Below are 13,395 nucleotides of genomic sequence, written 5' to 3' on the forward strand. Positions count from 1 at the left end.
TGATTCAGTTATATATATATATATATATATATATATATATATACACATACTCCTTGTCAGATTCTTTTCCCTTATAGATTATTAAAACATATTGAGTATAGTACCCTGTGATACACAATAGGTCTTTGTTGTTCCTCTGCTTTATATATAGTAGTGCATTTATGTTAATCCCAACCTCCTAACTTATCCCTCCCCCCAGAATACTATTAATTTTTATCTGTGCTTATATTAGTATCCTGCTACCTTTTAGGTGAACGTGAATGTGCCTGGGCAGAGCGGGAGGAGGCAGGCGGCAAACCAGCCTGGGGAGGCACTTGCGGGGCTGCAGCATTGCGGAGGGGCCATGACAGAATCACCCCTGAAAGTGTGCATCATGGGCTCGGGGAACTGGGGTTCAGCTATTGCAAAAATAATTGGTAATAATGTCATGAAACTTCAGAAGTTTGCCTCCACGGTCAAGATGTGGGTCTTTGAAGAAATGGTTAATGGGAGAAAACTGATAGACATCATAAATAACGACCATGAAAATGTAAAATATCTCCCTGGACACAAGCTGCCAGACAATGTGATGGCAGTCCCCGACCTCAGTGAGGTTGTGTGGGACGCAGACCTGCTGGTGTTTGTGATCCCTCACCAGTTCATCAACAGCATCTGCGAGGAGATCTCTGGGAAAGTGCCCAAGGGCGCCCTGGGCATCAGCCTCATCAAGGGCATAGATGAGGGTTCCCAGGGGCTGAAGCTCATTTCTGACATCATCCGAGAGAAGACGGGCATTGACGTCAGTGTGCTCATGGGCGCCAACACTGCCAATGAGGTGGCTGCGGAGAAGTTCTGTGAGACCACCATCGGCAGCAAGGTAATGGAGCACGGCCTCCTCTTCAAAGAACTTCTGCAGACTCCAAATTTTCGAATTAAAGTTGTTGCTGAGGCAGACGCTGTTGAACTTTGTGGCGCCCTGAAGAACATCGTGGCCGTGGGAGCCGGGTTCTGCGACGGCCTCCACTGCGGCGACAACACCAAAGCTGCCGTCATCCGCCTGGGGCTCATGGAAATGATCGCCTTCGCCAGGATCTTCTGCAAGGGCCGCGTGTCCCAAGCCACCTTCCTGGAGAGCTGCGGCGTGGCCGACCTGATCACTACCTGCTACGCGGGCCGGAACCGCAAGGTAGCTGAAGCCTTTGCGGCGACCGGCAAGACCGTTGAAGAATTGGAGAAGGAGATGCTGAACGGGCAGAAGCTGCAAGGACCACAGACTGCCGCCGAGGTGTACGACATCCTCAAACCGCAGGGACTGCTGGACAAGTTTCCATTGTTCACGGCGGTGTACCAGATCTGCTACGAAGGCAGGCCTGTTGCAGAGATGCTGTCTTGTCTCCAGAATCATCCGGAGTATACATAAAGGGAATCATGCAGTATGTTAGGGAAAGTCCTGCCTTTCTGATTGCTTGTCTGGATTCAAATGGAAACCAGGATTTGGCCACAAGATGCTTGTGTGACCGTAACCCCATCACAGGTGCTGTGCATTTTTTCAGGTTCATTTTTTAGCATAAATGAGTATGTGTGTGTGTGTTCCTTCCTTGTTCTGTGGATGTTTCTATGAACCAAAATTAAAGGCCCCTGTTAAAAATTACTTCTGAAATTCTCCCACTCTGATACTTTATAAGATTAGAACTATCTAGCTTTGCCATATATACAGTACCACGTGTAAAATAGCTGGTACACAGGGAGCCCAGCCTGGCACTCTGTGATGCCCTAGAGGGTGGGATGGGAGGAGTGGAGGGAGGCTTAAGAGGGAGAGGAGATATGTATAATTATGGCTGATTTGCAGTTGTTGTAGGGTAGAAACCAATACAACATTGTAAAGCAGTTTTCCTCCAATTAAAAAACAAATTTAAAAAGAAAGATTGGAACTATTGCAACTAAAAGTTTTGAATCTAATTCATATGTATTTTGGTGAAGGAATTTTTTTCTCATTCTCTTAATTTAGCCAGCATTACCATGGTAGAGTGGCAGAGTGAGTGGGTTCAAAAATCTATATACTGTAACTTTTAAATACTGTCTCAGAACCAACATAATCAACTACTTTGATTGTGGGCTGATCTATTATTTTAAACAATTACATATTTTTAATTAGGCTATATATATTCCTCTCATTTCATTTTTCTGCATTTTTTAGCCTATTTTCTCTTCATTAGCCACCAGAATACGCTCTCATAAAGGCTGGGCAGTGGCAGAAGACAGAAAACTCATCTGGGATTTTCCTGATGTGGCTGACACAGTCTTCTGATTAACAACATTTGTATGATGCTTGGAACACCCAGGTTCAATCCCTGGGTCAGAAAGATCCCCTGGAGAAGGGAATGGCTACCCACTCCAGGATTCTTGCCTGGAGAATTCCATAGACAGAGGAGCCTGATGGGCTACAGTCCATGGGGGTCGCAAAGAGTCAGACACAACTGGATTCCTAATACTTTCACTTTTCTTTTGTGCAAGCATTTCCTTTAAGCCTCAAAGGTCCCATGAAAGGGGGCTGCTATTATTCCTCATTTAAGATGCAGTCACTGTGCCTGCGGAGAAGGCAATGGCACCCCACTCCAGTACTCTTGCCTGGAAAATGCCATGGACGGAGAAGCCTGGTGGGCTGCAGTCCACTGGGTCACTGAGGGTTGGACACGACTAAGCTACTTCACTTTCACTTTTCACTTTCATGCATTGGAGAAGGAAATGGCAGCCCACTCCAGTGTTCTTGCCTGGAGAATCCCAGGGATAGGGGAGCCTGGTGGGCTGCCATCTCTGGGGTTGCACAGAGTCAGACACAACTAAAGTGACTTAGCAGCAGCACTGTGCCTGGTTGCCTGGTGAGTTGGGTCAGAGGCAGAGTCAAGCCCAGTGCTTCTCCCCCTACCTGAGCTGTGCCAGGACCTGCTCAGGCATCAATGGACTGCTTTGACCTCCTATTAATTGCTTGTAGGATACACAGCCTTTCCTGAGGCCATCAGCAGGCTTCCTGCAGCTGAAGTTTGTATGGGTCCTTATCTAGAAGGATGCCATTCCAAGTGTGGACTTCTTTCCATCAGCTTCACATGGAGACTCAGAAATGGTTCAACACCGGGTTCGACTCCAGATCTCTCAAGTGGGGTCTTCAATCTGTGCTTTTGGCCTGCCTTCCATGTGTTTCAACACTCACTACAGTTTGAAAACCACTACTTTAGAAAATTTACTTAAGATTGGCGTTTCTCAAACCATGTTCCCTGGAACCCAGTGGTTGTTCCAGTTCCCTCACAAGGTCCAGTGAGTTTGGAAAAAGCTGCATCTGTACACTCCTCTTGAAGGGCCAGAATGTATGTTAGTTTGTTACTGGGACTTGTTTTTTTTAACCCAGCAAGTCCCAGACATATTAGATTATGGAGATTTTTGGGGCAGGGGGGCAAGAAAACTTGCCAAAGTTTCCAAGGAACACTGTTCCAGGCTGAAGTGGCCTTAGCACAGCTCAAGTATCCCCCTCTCTCTGCAAGAAGTGAGAATAGATGACTACCTGTGGTATTGTTTGCTCTGAACCTTTGTAGTTCAGGTCTGCCATGGATCTTTGATAAAACTTTAAGGTGCGACACTCTCAGGTACAAGCAAGTGAATGTCAACCTCGCTGAGACACATTGTATGGACTAAATGCTTTTAATTCTAGAATAAAGAATGGGAATTACTGTATCTTCTTAAATGAAATAGGTTACCTTACATAGAATATGGTAACTGTTAAGGGAAGGTATGACTATCACATATATTCATTGACTTTCAGTCACTTTGAGATTTTGATCCTTTTTGTTTTCCAGCTTGGGGATTTTTTTTTCTTCTTCTGCTTTTTCCCAACATATCTGAAATGATTGTCAAATGGATTTTGTGAGAATTTTTTAAATTCCTATACACAGCAGTATATGAAAGCACACCTACTGTAATATATAAAAAATACCTGTCTTAAAATCCATCCTAGCAGGTAGAATTGAGCTAAATTCTTTCTGGTTTTCATTTAACTCTTATCTATAATATGGCCCCATGGTATTGACCCAAGGAGCAGTGAGATGCCTCTGTACTAAAGAATCTTTGGTTTTTTCCACTAGCTCTAATCTAATAGTACTATACATGCACTATATTTGATTTTCTTACCTATCATGTACTATATTTGTTTACAAACTATAGGAGGGAATGATTTAAAAGCTTAATAAACATTTTAATCCCCCAAACCTATGCTACTGATCCTACTTTTTAACCAGCTTATTTTATAATTTTATTTGTTTAGATAAGCTTTTTTTCTCCCTGAAGTGTGTTGCATTGACAGGAATAAAAAGGGAACTTAAAAAAATGAATGGGACTTTCCCCCATTTTCTTCATTTTCATGTACCCCTGGACTCTAGTAAATGGATTAGTAAATGGACATTTTTTTCTCTTTTTCTAAAAGGAATATATGTGTGCACAGAGTGAAATGTATTCTAACAGAAAATCAATCCCACTAATGACATCTTACTTAGTATTTGAAGAATAAAAGGACCATAAACAATGAAATCCCCAATGAGGTATTTACATCTTCTAAGAAAATAAGCAGAAAATACTTTTAAAGTTGCTAAAACTTGCCTCTCTCAACCCAAAGAAAACCTGTTGGTTAGGTCACCAAATCCAAGCAGAAGATATATCCCCACAACTTCTTTACAGAAGCTAATATGACTTCCAGGGCCAGGATAAAATACAAAGTCAACACTGAATGAATAATGTCTAGACCATAACAAATACTAACAGGTTCATTCCCATCTAACTCTCAAAGTTATGGTGACTTCACCAAAGGATAATCTTATGACCTGCATTTTTGTACAGTTTCAGAAGTAGGTATGTCCTAAAACTCCTAAAGGATCATAAAGAAGGCTGAGTGCTAAAGAACTGATGCTTTCAAATTAGGGTGCTCCAGAAGATTCTTGGGAGTCCCTAAGAATGCAAGGAAATCAAACCAGCCAATCCTGAAGGAAATCAACCCTGAACATTCATTGGAAGGAGTGATGCTAAAGCTCCAATACTTTGGCCACCTGATGTGAAGAGCTGACTCACTGGGAAAGACCTTGATTCTGGGAAAGACTGAGGGCAGGAGGAGAAGAGGGCATCAGAGGTGAAATGGTTTAATAGTATCACCAACTCAATGGACATGAATTTGATCAAACTCCAGGAGATAGTGAAGGACAGGGAAGCCTGGCATGATGCAGTCCATGGGATCACAAAGACACGACTTAGCGACTGAACAAAAGCCCCTAAAAACTCTGACTAGAAAATGGCATCATGGAAATGTGCTATATATATAAATACATATATATGCATATGTACACATACACACATTAAATATATATACATATTTGATAAATATATTCCCTAAACATCAAGAAATATAGTGTGTATATATTTTAATATATGTACACACATATATATATAATGTGTGTGCATGCATATATATTTTATAATTTTGTCTCTGACTTTAAAAGTGTATGTTTCTTTTAGATCTAGGACAAAATAAGGTTATAAATCTGATCATGTTGTAGTTTTGTCCTTACATATCAGATGATTTAGAGAGAGAATTAATTCTCAATTACATCTAGCATTCTTAACCTAAATTTTTAATCAAATCTTCTCCCTCTCTCAAATTTCCTCATCCTCATTATTTAATTTATTAATCTAAATACATTAGGTCTATTTATTTACTTATTTATTATTTGTCAGGTTTATCTTTTATTTATTTTTATGTATTATAACTTATTTATTATTTATTTATTTGTTAGGTTTATTAATCTAATTCTAATCTGTTTGGCCTCCTATTTTTAACAACTTTCTATCTTTCATGTTTTTAAGTATAATATAATAAAGAGATAATATAAGTATGTATGTTGTGTGTTAGTCGCTCAGTCGTGCCCGACTCTTTGTGACCCCATGGACTGCAATCCACCAGGTTCCTCTGTCCATGAGATTTTCCAGGCAAGGATACTGGAGTGGGTTGCCATTTCCTTCTCCAGGGGATCTTCCCAACCCAGGGATCGAACCCGGGTCTCCTGCATTGCAGGCAAATTCTTTACCGACTGAGCTACAAGGGAAGCCCAATATAAGTATAATTATATATATAATAAAAACAGGATAATAGCTATTATTGACTTACATTTTCTACTGGAAGTACTTTGCTCTTCCTCAAGTGGAATCTGTGAGTAGGCTTTAATATGGAAGAGAGGACTTGGGGTCCAGGAAATAAAAGAATGGGCCCTCAGATGGAGGGAGCAAGTGCTAAAAGCAATCTTCTTCGTCACATTAATCACTAGTCAGCTTTGTCCAGGGAAGAACTCTGGTTCTGAACAGGTTCAGGTGGGCAGAGAAGAAGCTAAAGGAGAGTAGGTCCTTAGTAGTCAGGCGGCTGCCAAATGGGAGTTGAAAATTCAATTGCCCCTAATTCTTCTAGAGGAGGTTCTGGAGCCAGTTGCAACTCAAGAGCTACTGAAGAAAAAGTAGGAGCCCTGAACTGGCCCTGGAGCTTCTTTGTCTCTTGGGGCTGACAATGGAAGGATAATGGATCAGCCTCTCTGGCTAATAGAAAAGCAGTCACACTGAGTTTTGCCCCACAATGGGAAAAAGTTAGACGGAAAAGTTCTCATCGAATGGTACTTTCCACTGTTTATTATCACAAAAGAATTTTTTTGTCAAGAGAATATATTTCACATTTGTTTAACAGAGATCAACTCAGTTATAACCACTGAACTCAGACCACATCCAAAACACCTTGCTAAGCTAACTAGCAATTAATGATTGATCTCAACCAATTTCATGATTCCTGTCAGAGCAGACCAAGCCCTGGTGACACTCAGGATCCTCAAAACCACGAGCTGAGGAAAATCTAACAGTAAGGCAAGGCCACTGTGGGTAGAGATCTGCAGTTCCATCAGAGCACACTTAAAAATATCATAAACTTAAAAATAATCTAGGCATATTGCCACATTTCCAAAAATCTCAATTCAAGGAACAAGAGAGGGCACACAGAACAATATCCAGTCAACGAAAGAGTTGTGCTTCCAAGTAGAAGGCAGAACAAGATTAGGAAGGTCTATTTAAGTCTTTTTAAAGGATGCTAGAAACAAGATGCAGGCCCAAGGAGAAAAGCCTGGCAGGGGCTTGGAAATAAGGTTCAGTCCCAGCCAATTCCATGATCCAGAATTCAGTCCCAGGAGAAAACTAGAGTGAGAACCAGAAACCAAGAGCCTGAGAGAAGATCCGTACAGCAGACTGGCCACACTTCCAGGGGGCTGGCAAGGTAAACAGGGGAAGGCACTGATTTCTTCTTCAGTCAGGTCAGTTCAGTCGCTCAGTCGTGTCCGACTCTTTGCGACCCCATGAATCTCAGCACGCCAGGCCTCCCAGTCCATCACCAACTCCCGGAGTTCACTCAGACTCACGTCCATCGAGTCAGAGATGCCAGCCAGCCATCTCATCCTCGGTCGTCCCCTTCTTCTCCTGCCCTCAATCCCTCCCAGCATCAGAGTCTTTTTCAATGACTCAACTCTTCGCATGAGGTGGAAAAAGTACTGGAGTTTCAGCTTTAGCATCAGTCCTTCCAATGAAATCCCAGGGTTGATCTCCTTCAGAATGGACTGGTTGGATCTCCTTGCAGTCCAAGGGACTCTCAAGAGTCTTCTCCAACACCACAGTTCAAAAGCATCAATTTTTTGGCACTCAGCTTTCTTCACAGTCTAACTCTCACATCCATACATGACCACAGGAAAAACCATAGCCTTGACTAGACGGACCTTAGTCGGCAAAGTAATGTCTCTGCTTTTGAATATGCTGTCTAGGTTGGTCATAACTTTCCTTCCAAGGAGTGAGTGTCTTTTAATTTCATGGCTGCAATCACCATCTGCAGTGATTTTGGAGCCCCCCAAAATAAAGTCTGACACTGTTTCCACTGTTTCCCCATCTATTTCCCATGAAGTGAAGGGACCAGATGCCATGATCTTAGTTTTCTTCTTAGCCAGACACTGAATCAGATAGTGAGTACACAGTGATTATACAGATCATTCCTTCTGGTGGGAAAGAGGCCCTCGATGTACTACGACAGGCTTTTTCTGGTTCAGAAACCAAGCAAGACTGTATAAGCCTGTGGCTGGCAGTCCTGAATACCCAGAGCCACAGTTCCTGCCAGCATCTGATATTGTGTCTTCCTTGTCCTGACACAGAGACATCTGCCCAGGGAGAGTGTGAGACAGCCCTACTGAGAGCCCAGCCAGAGTCATGGGGATCACCTCGGTGGGAAAAGCACATAAAGGAGATTGATCAGTTCAGGAGCTCGTCTCAAAAAAGAGAATGACCTTCCCAGCATAATCATATTGAATTTCAAGCTATACTGACTCTACAAAGGATAATTTTATCATAATTTTTTATGAATAAATCAGGAGGCTTTATTTTCTTTTTAGAAAATTTTCCATCTAAATATTTTATGTGAGCTCTTTTTTCTTAAAAAATTCAACATTTTTATAATGTATCAGCCTGATATATTGTACAATACATGTTGTTTGAGTTAATGAAACTCCTGAGATGAAACCTATTACTTAAATTATTTTAAGGTACATTATACAGTTCATAGGAAGCTTCCATTTTTCTCTCAAGGTAAACCACTTCCCTCTGGTTTTGCATAATAAAGACTTCTAAGTCACAAACTCTGGCAATATAAATTAATGTATCCCCTTGAAACACAACCAGTCAATTGTCTTCCTCAACTAAAATGTATTGAGTTGCTATTTTGTAGGCTATTATAACCCAGAATAAAAGCTAAACCAAAATTAACTGTATATAAAATCTATTTCAAAGGAGTTTATAAATTTACCACCTGAAAGTTTTAAACAATAAAAAAAATGCAAGAAAGGGGGAAGTTTAACATGAAAATCATTATAGGGAACACCTCTTTATAATTAGCTAATGACTATAGATATCCAACATCGTAACTAAAGTATGGCATGTCATAATTAGAAGTAATGAGTTTTCTTCTTTAAAAAAAATTGCACCCTGTGAACTTTTTTCTTTAGGCACAATAACAGTGTGAGGAAGGACCAGAATTTTCTGGTCTACCTTATGTATCTGTTCTATAGGAATAAAATAGAGTACCCTCTATTTTCCTCATGAGAAAGTGAAAAGACAACTGCCCATAATCACACAGGGCAGACTTCCCAGATACACAAGTTAAGCTCTGCATGTGATCTAATGTTCTGCTCTCACCATCTTGAAATTCTTAATTTTTGAACAAGGGGCCCTGCAATTATGTAGCCCTGATAGCACAGTTGGTAAAGAATCCACCTGCAATGTGGGAGGCATGGGTTCGATCCCTACATTGGGAAGATTCCCTGGAGAAGGGGAAGGCTACCCACTCCAACATTTTGGCTTAGAGAATTCCATGGACTGTAGAGTCCATGGGGTTGCCAAGAGTCGGACACAACTAAGCAACTTTCACTTTCACTTTCACCTGCATACAAAGAGGCCAATAATTATACAAATCAAGAAACGTCATCAAGATCGCCACATGACGTAACAGGTATCTAGTGCATGGCATACAAAGAGGAAATGTTCAATGAATGAATTAAATCAAACAATTCACTAATTTCCTAGATAGATTTTAATCCAAGCAATTGAGTTTCTTTAAATCAATTTGTAGTGAAAAAAATCAGAGGAGGGAAACTTCCCCACTGATATCTCTTTCCCATGTCAATGTATTCATATTATTATTATCTTTTCTTTTTTATAAATAGATATGCAAAGCTTATTCAACTGTACTTGTATGGCCAGGTGTCCTAATTATCAAGAGCACAGAAGACTCCAAGATATTTAGGCAGGCCACCTGAACACATGAGGATCCATTTCTGTAAAGATTTCTTTGCTGCTGCTGCTGCTAAGTCGCTTCAGTCGTGTCTGACTTTGTGCAACCCCATAGACGGCAGCCCACCAGATTCCGCCATCCCTGGGATTCTCCAGGCAAGAACACTGAAGTGGGTTGCCATCTCCTTCTCCAATGCATGAAAGTGAAAAGTGAAAGCAAAGTTGCTCAGTCGTGTCCGACTCTCTGCGACCCCATGGACTGCAGCCCACCAGGCTCCTCCATCCGTGGGATTTTCCAGGCAAGAGTACTGGAGTGGGGTGCCATTGAGGCCCATGAGCTCTCACACTCTTTGATTCCAGAAAACAGTGAGTCATCCTATTGCAGAAAGAACTAGAAACGTGATTTGATTTTGGCAAGAAGGAGTGCTGCATGGGTAAACGTCATTCAAATGCACTTCTGTAGGCAGTTTTGAGATTCCTGCCCAAACCATGTCAACTTATACGTTACAGCAGAGCATCAACTTCAGGGGTGGGTCTTGGTAGCCACATGTTTACCAGAAGACCCTGCTCCTATGGCCGCAGGCGATTGAGCACTAATCTCCAAGGCAACTCCTTCCCTGAGACTTTGAACTAAGACCTATATAATAGAGCTAAAGTTAGATAAGTGGGATCTTACCTGAAATATCATGCAGAGATGGGGCCAGAGTGACCACTTCTGACCAAGTGTGCACTAATTTTTAGGTCATAGAAAGCTAAATTATACAGATAAATAAGAAAATACTGCAAACATGCCAAGAAACCAAAGACCAGAAATCCAGAGAGACACAGAGAGAGTAGCTGTCTCCATTCCTAACAGCTTTCCAGTTTCCAACTCCATTCTCACAAGCCCTGGCTTGTTTTCGTGTTTCTTATATTAAAGAAAAATCCTTTCACTAAGCTAACTTGAGTGGGTTTTGTGCCTTCCAATCGAATGTGTAGTACAGCATCCCTAAAGAATGTATTCTAAGTTATTCGACAGCATTTACTGTGAAATTGAAACACCAAACAGCTGGAGTCACAAAAGAAATTAAAAAGAAAAAACAAGACCATCTAGGGTTGGCCATAAGAGCTCTCATTAGATAAGAAAAAAATTTCTTCTCTCAACCTCAAGAAAAACAGAGTCAATTTTAACAGTCCTATACAAGCTGAAAATATTTACCTCCTTCCTGTGCCTGTTTCAGCTGTTCTAAATGCACCCACCTCCTGCTGACACCACTCTGTTCCTCTCCTATTACCTAAGAAAGGTTAGACGGTCCAGCCCCTTCTAGGACCTCCCGGAATCCAAGGACTTGGGTAGCCACAGCCAGAGCACAAAAGCCATAAGAATGATACCAGTTCCCCACAAGTGCCCTGGAACCCAAGAGAAAGAAAAGAATTTCCAGAACAAGAAAAAAAAGAAAAATCTAAGCAGAGGTCTATATTCAAAACTCAATCCAATGGTCATCCACATCGTTCCTTACTTATCCTCATCATTGGTACAATCTGAGAAAGCAAGAAGTCAGTGCTTTTGATGGCTTTTTGTTAAATTCATTTAAGATCTTTGTTGTAAGTTTTCTCTGTCTTTTCATACTGCTTCACTGACATCTCCCCCCAATATATTTTCAAAGGCAAGATATTGCCAAGAATTATCTTTTATTTTGCACAATATTTGGCACGATGCTGGACACATAGAAGGTATTTAAAAATATCTATTTGACTGAATTAATTGAATGGCTAGTTTCTCAAATGGAGCTGACAGATTTCTGTTCATCATGTGGTAGCCCAGGATCTCAAGAGATAAAAGGGAAAAGAGTAGAAGTGCAAGAGCAAAATGCTTTACCTGCCCTAACCTCTAAACCTTAATTGATCTTCAAGTGTGTGTTGAATTTTCCCCCAATATTATTTGACTTTTTCACAAAAGGGATTTCTGCCAGGCCAAGTTTGAAACACATTATTTCAGCCCAGCTGAAGTCATACACACACACACACACACACACACACACACACACACATACTTGCGTGCATGCACAGGTCATATTGTTTTTTGCCTTAAACAGATTCGTTGTATGTTGACCTTACCCTGAGCACAGACTTAGCATCTCACATGGTTGTATGCATACACTTAACACTTAATAATGCTCTGCAGTGTCAAGCAGTTGTGTGTTCCTAAAGAGTCTTTAAACTAGCCCACGACTAAGGGTAAAAACAAGATCTCAATGATTGTTTTTTTCAAAAAGTGCCAGAAAAGAGATATCTATAGCTGCTTCTCATTTTCCTCAACCACTGCATCAAATACAGCCTTGAAATCAGATTTCCTTTATGTTTATAGTCCTTGTGGTGTGTATGTGGCTAACCTGAGCTCTGACCACCTGACCTCAATCTGGTTGGTAATCCATGCCACAGCGGTTTCTCTCCTTGCCTGCCTTGCCTCTCTTGTTGATTTACTTAATCCTTTACATTCTAATACTGAATAAGCACTAATGCACTGACTTCCTCTTACCCACATGACAGGAACCTAGGACTTTGGATTTCCAATTTTACACTTTATCATCATTCACTTAAGTTTCTGGCACATGGCTATCTCACGCCCAGGCCTACATGGACCATAAGAATCAGGGTGCTATCCATCTGTTCTTTCTTTTCTTTTTTCCTTCTTTACTTTTCATCTCCCTTTTTGTGGACATTAAATGAGGATTACTATGACTCTAAAGAAGCAAAGGTTGAATAAGATAGTTTCTGATTTGAAGAAGCCCATAGTCCAGTGAAGGAGACTGTCAACTGAACAATCAATGAGAATACAATATGAAAAATATTTTTAGATACATACAGAGTGAAATATTTGCTTCTTTGGGGAGGGATAAGGGGAAATTTTGGAGGAAGGATTATCTTTGACCTAAACTTTAAAGACTATTGATTAAATTGTCCAAATGCTATGCTATTGGTCAATGTTTTCATACATTGCAATATGAAGAAGATGTATAAATTTAGACTCATATTCTCTAAATTTCACTCAGGTAGATGTGAATGACCTGAAGAGTAAGTATATAAAAATATGCTGTGTGAATTTTAGAAGATTTTAAGCCTTCATTATTCATAGTTTATTATATTTACCATTTTCCTTTCATTTAGTAAAAGTATTTAATGATATCTTAAAGGTCATAATGAAAGTAATAACAAAAAATAATCCTGGATATTCCTGAGAGATTTTTCTATTTTTTATTGCTGAATACAAAAAATTAGAGTAAAGTGTTTAAACTATTACTAAAATATACTTTATTTTTATTGCTAATACAATTTTTTAAATTATCATGTGGGCCTTTCTTATAAAATAAATAATAAAATTATACATATAAATAACTAAGTATGATCACTTTCATATTTGGGTAAAATTTTTCAAACTTATTTGAGAATTCTGGCTTATCTTCCTTATAAAAGTATCTTTATAAGCACCTGCTGCTGCTGCTGCTGCTGCTGCTGCTGCTGCTGCTGCTTTTGCTGCTAAGTCACCTC

At 40.4% G+C, this 13,395-nt stretch overlaps 1 pseudogene; it reads left to right on the forward strand.

The window, feature by feature from the left end:
* Window positions 1–343: 343 nt before the first annotated feature.
* Window positions 344–1,399, forward strand: LOC138089906 (glycerol-3-phosphate dehydrogenase 1-like protein pseudogene; annotated as a pseudogene).
* The last annotated feature ends 11,996 nt before the right edge of the window (window positions 1,400–13,395 follow it).

Source organism: Capricornis sumatraensis, chromosome 13 (genome assembly GCF_032405125.1).
Source record: "Capricornis sumatraensis isolate serow.1 chromosome 13, serow.2, whole genome shotgun sequence".
Taxonomy (NCBI): Eukaryota; Metazoa; Chordata; class Mammalia; order Artiodactyla; family Bovidae; genus Capricornis; species Capricornis sumatraensis.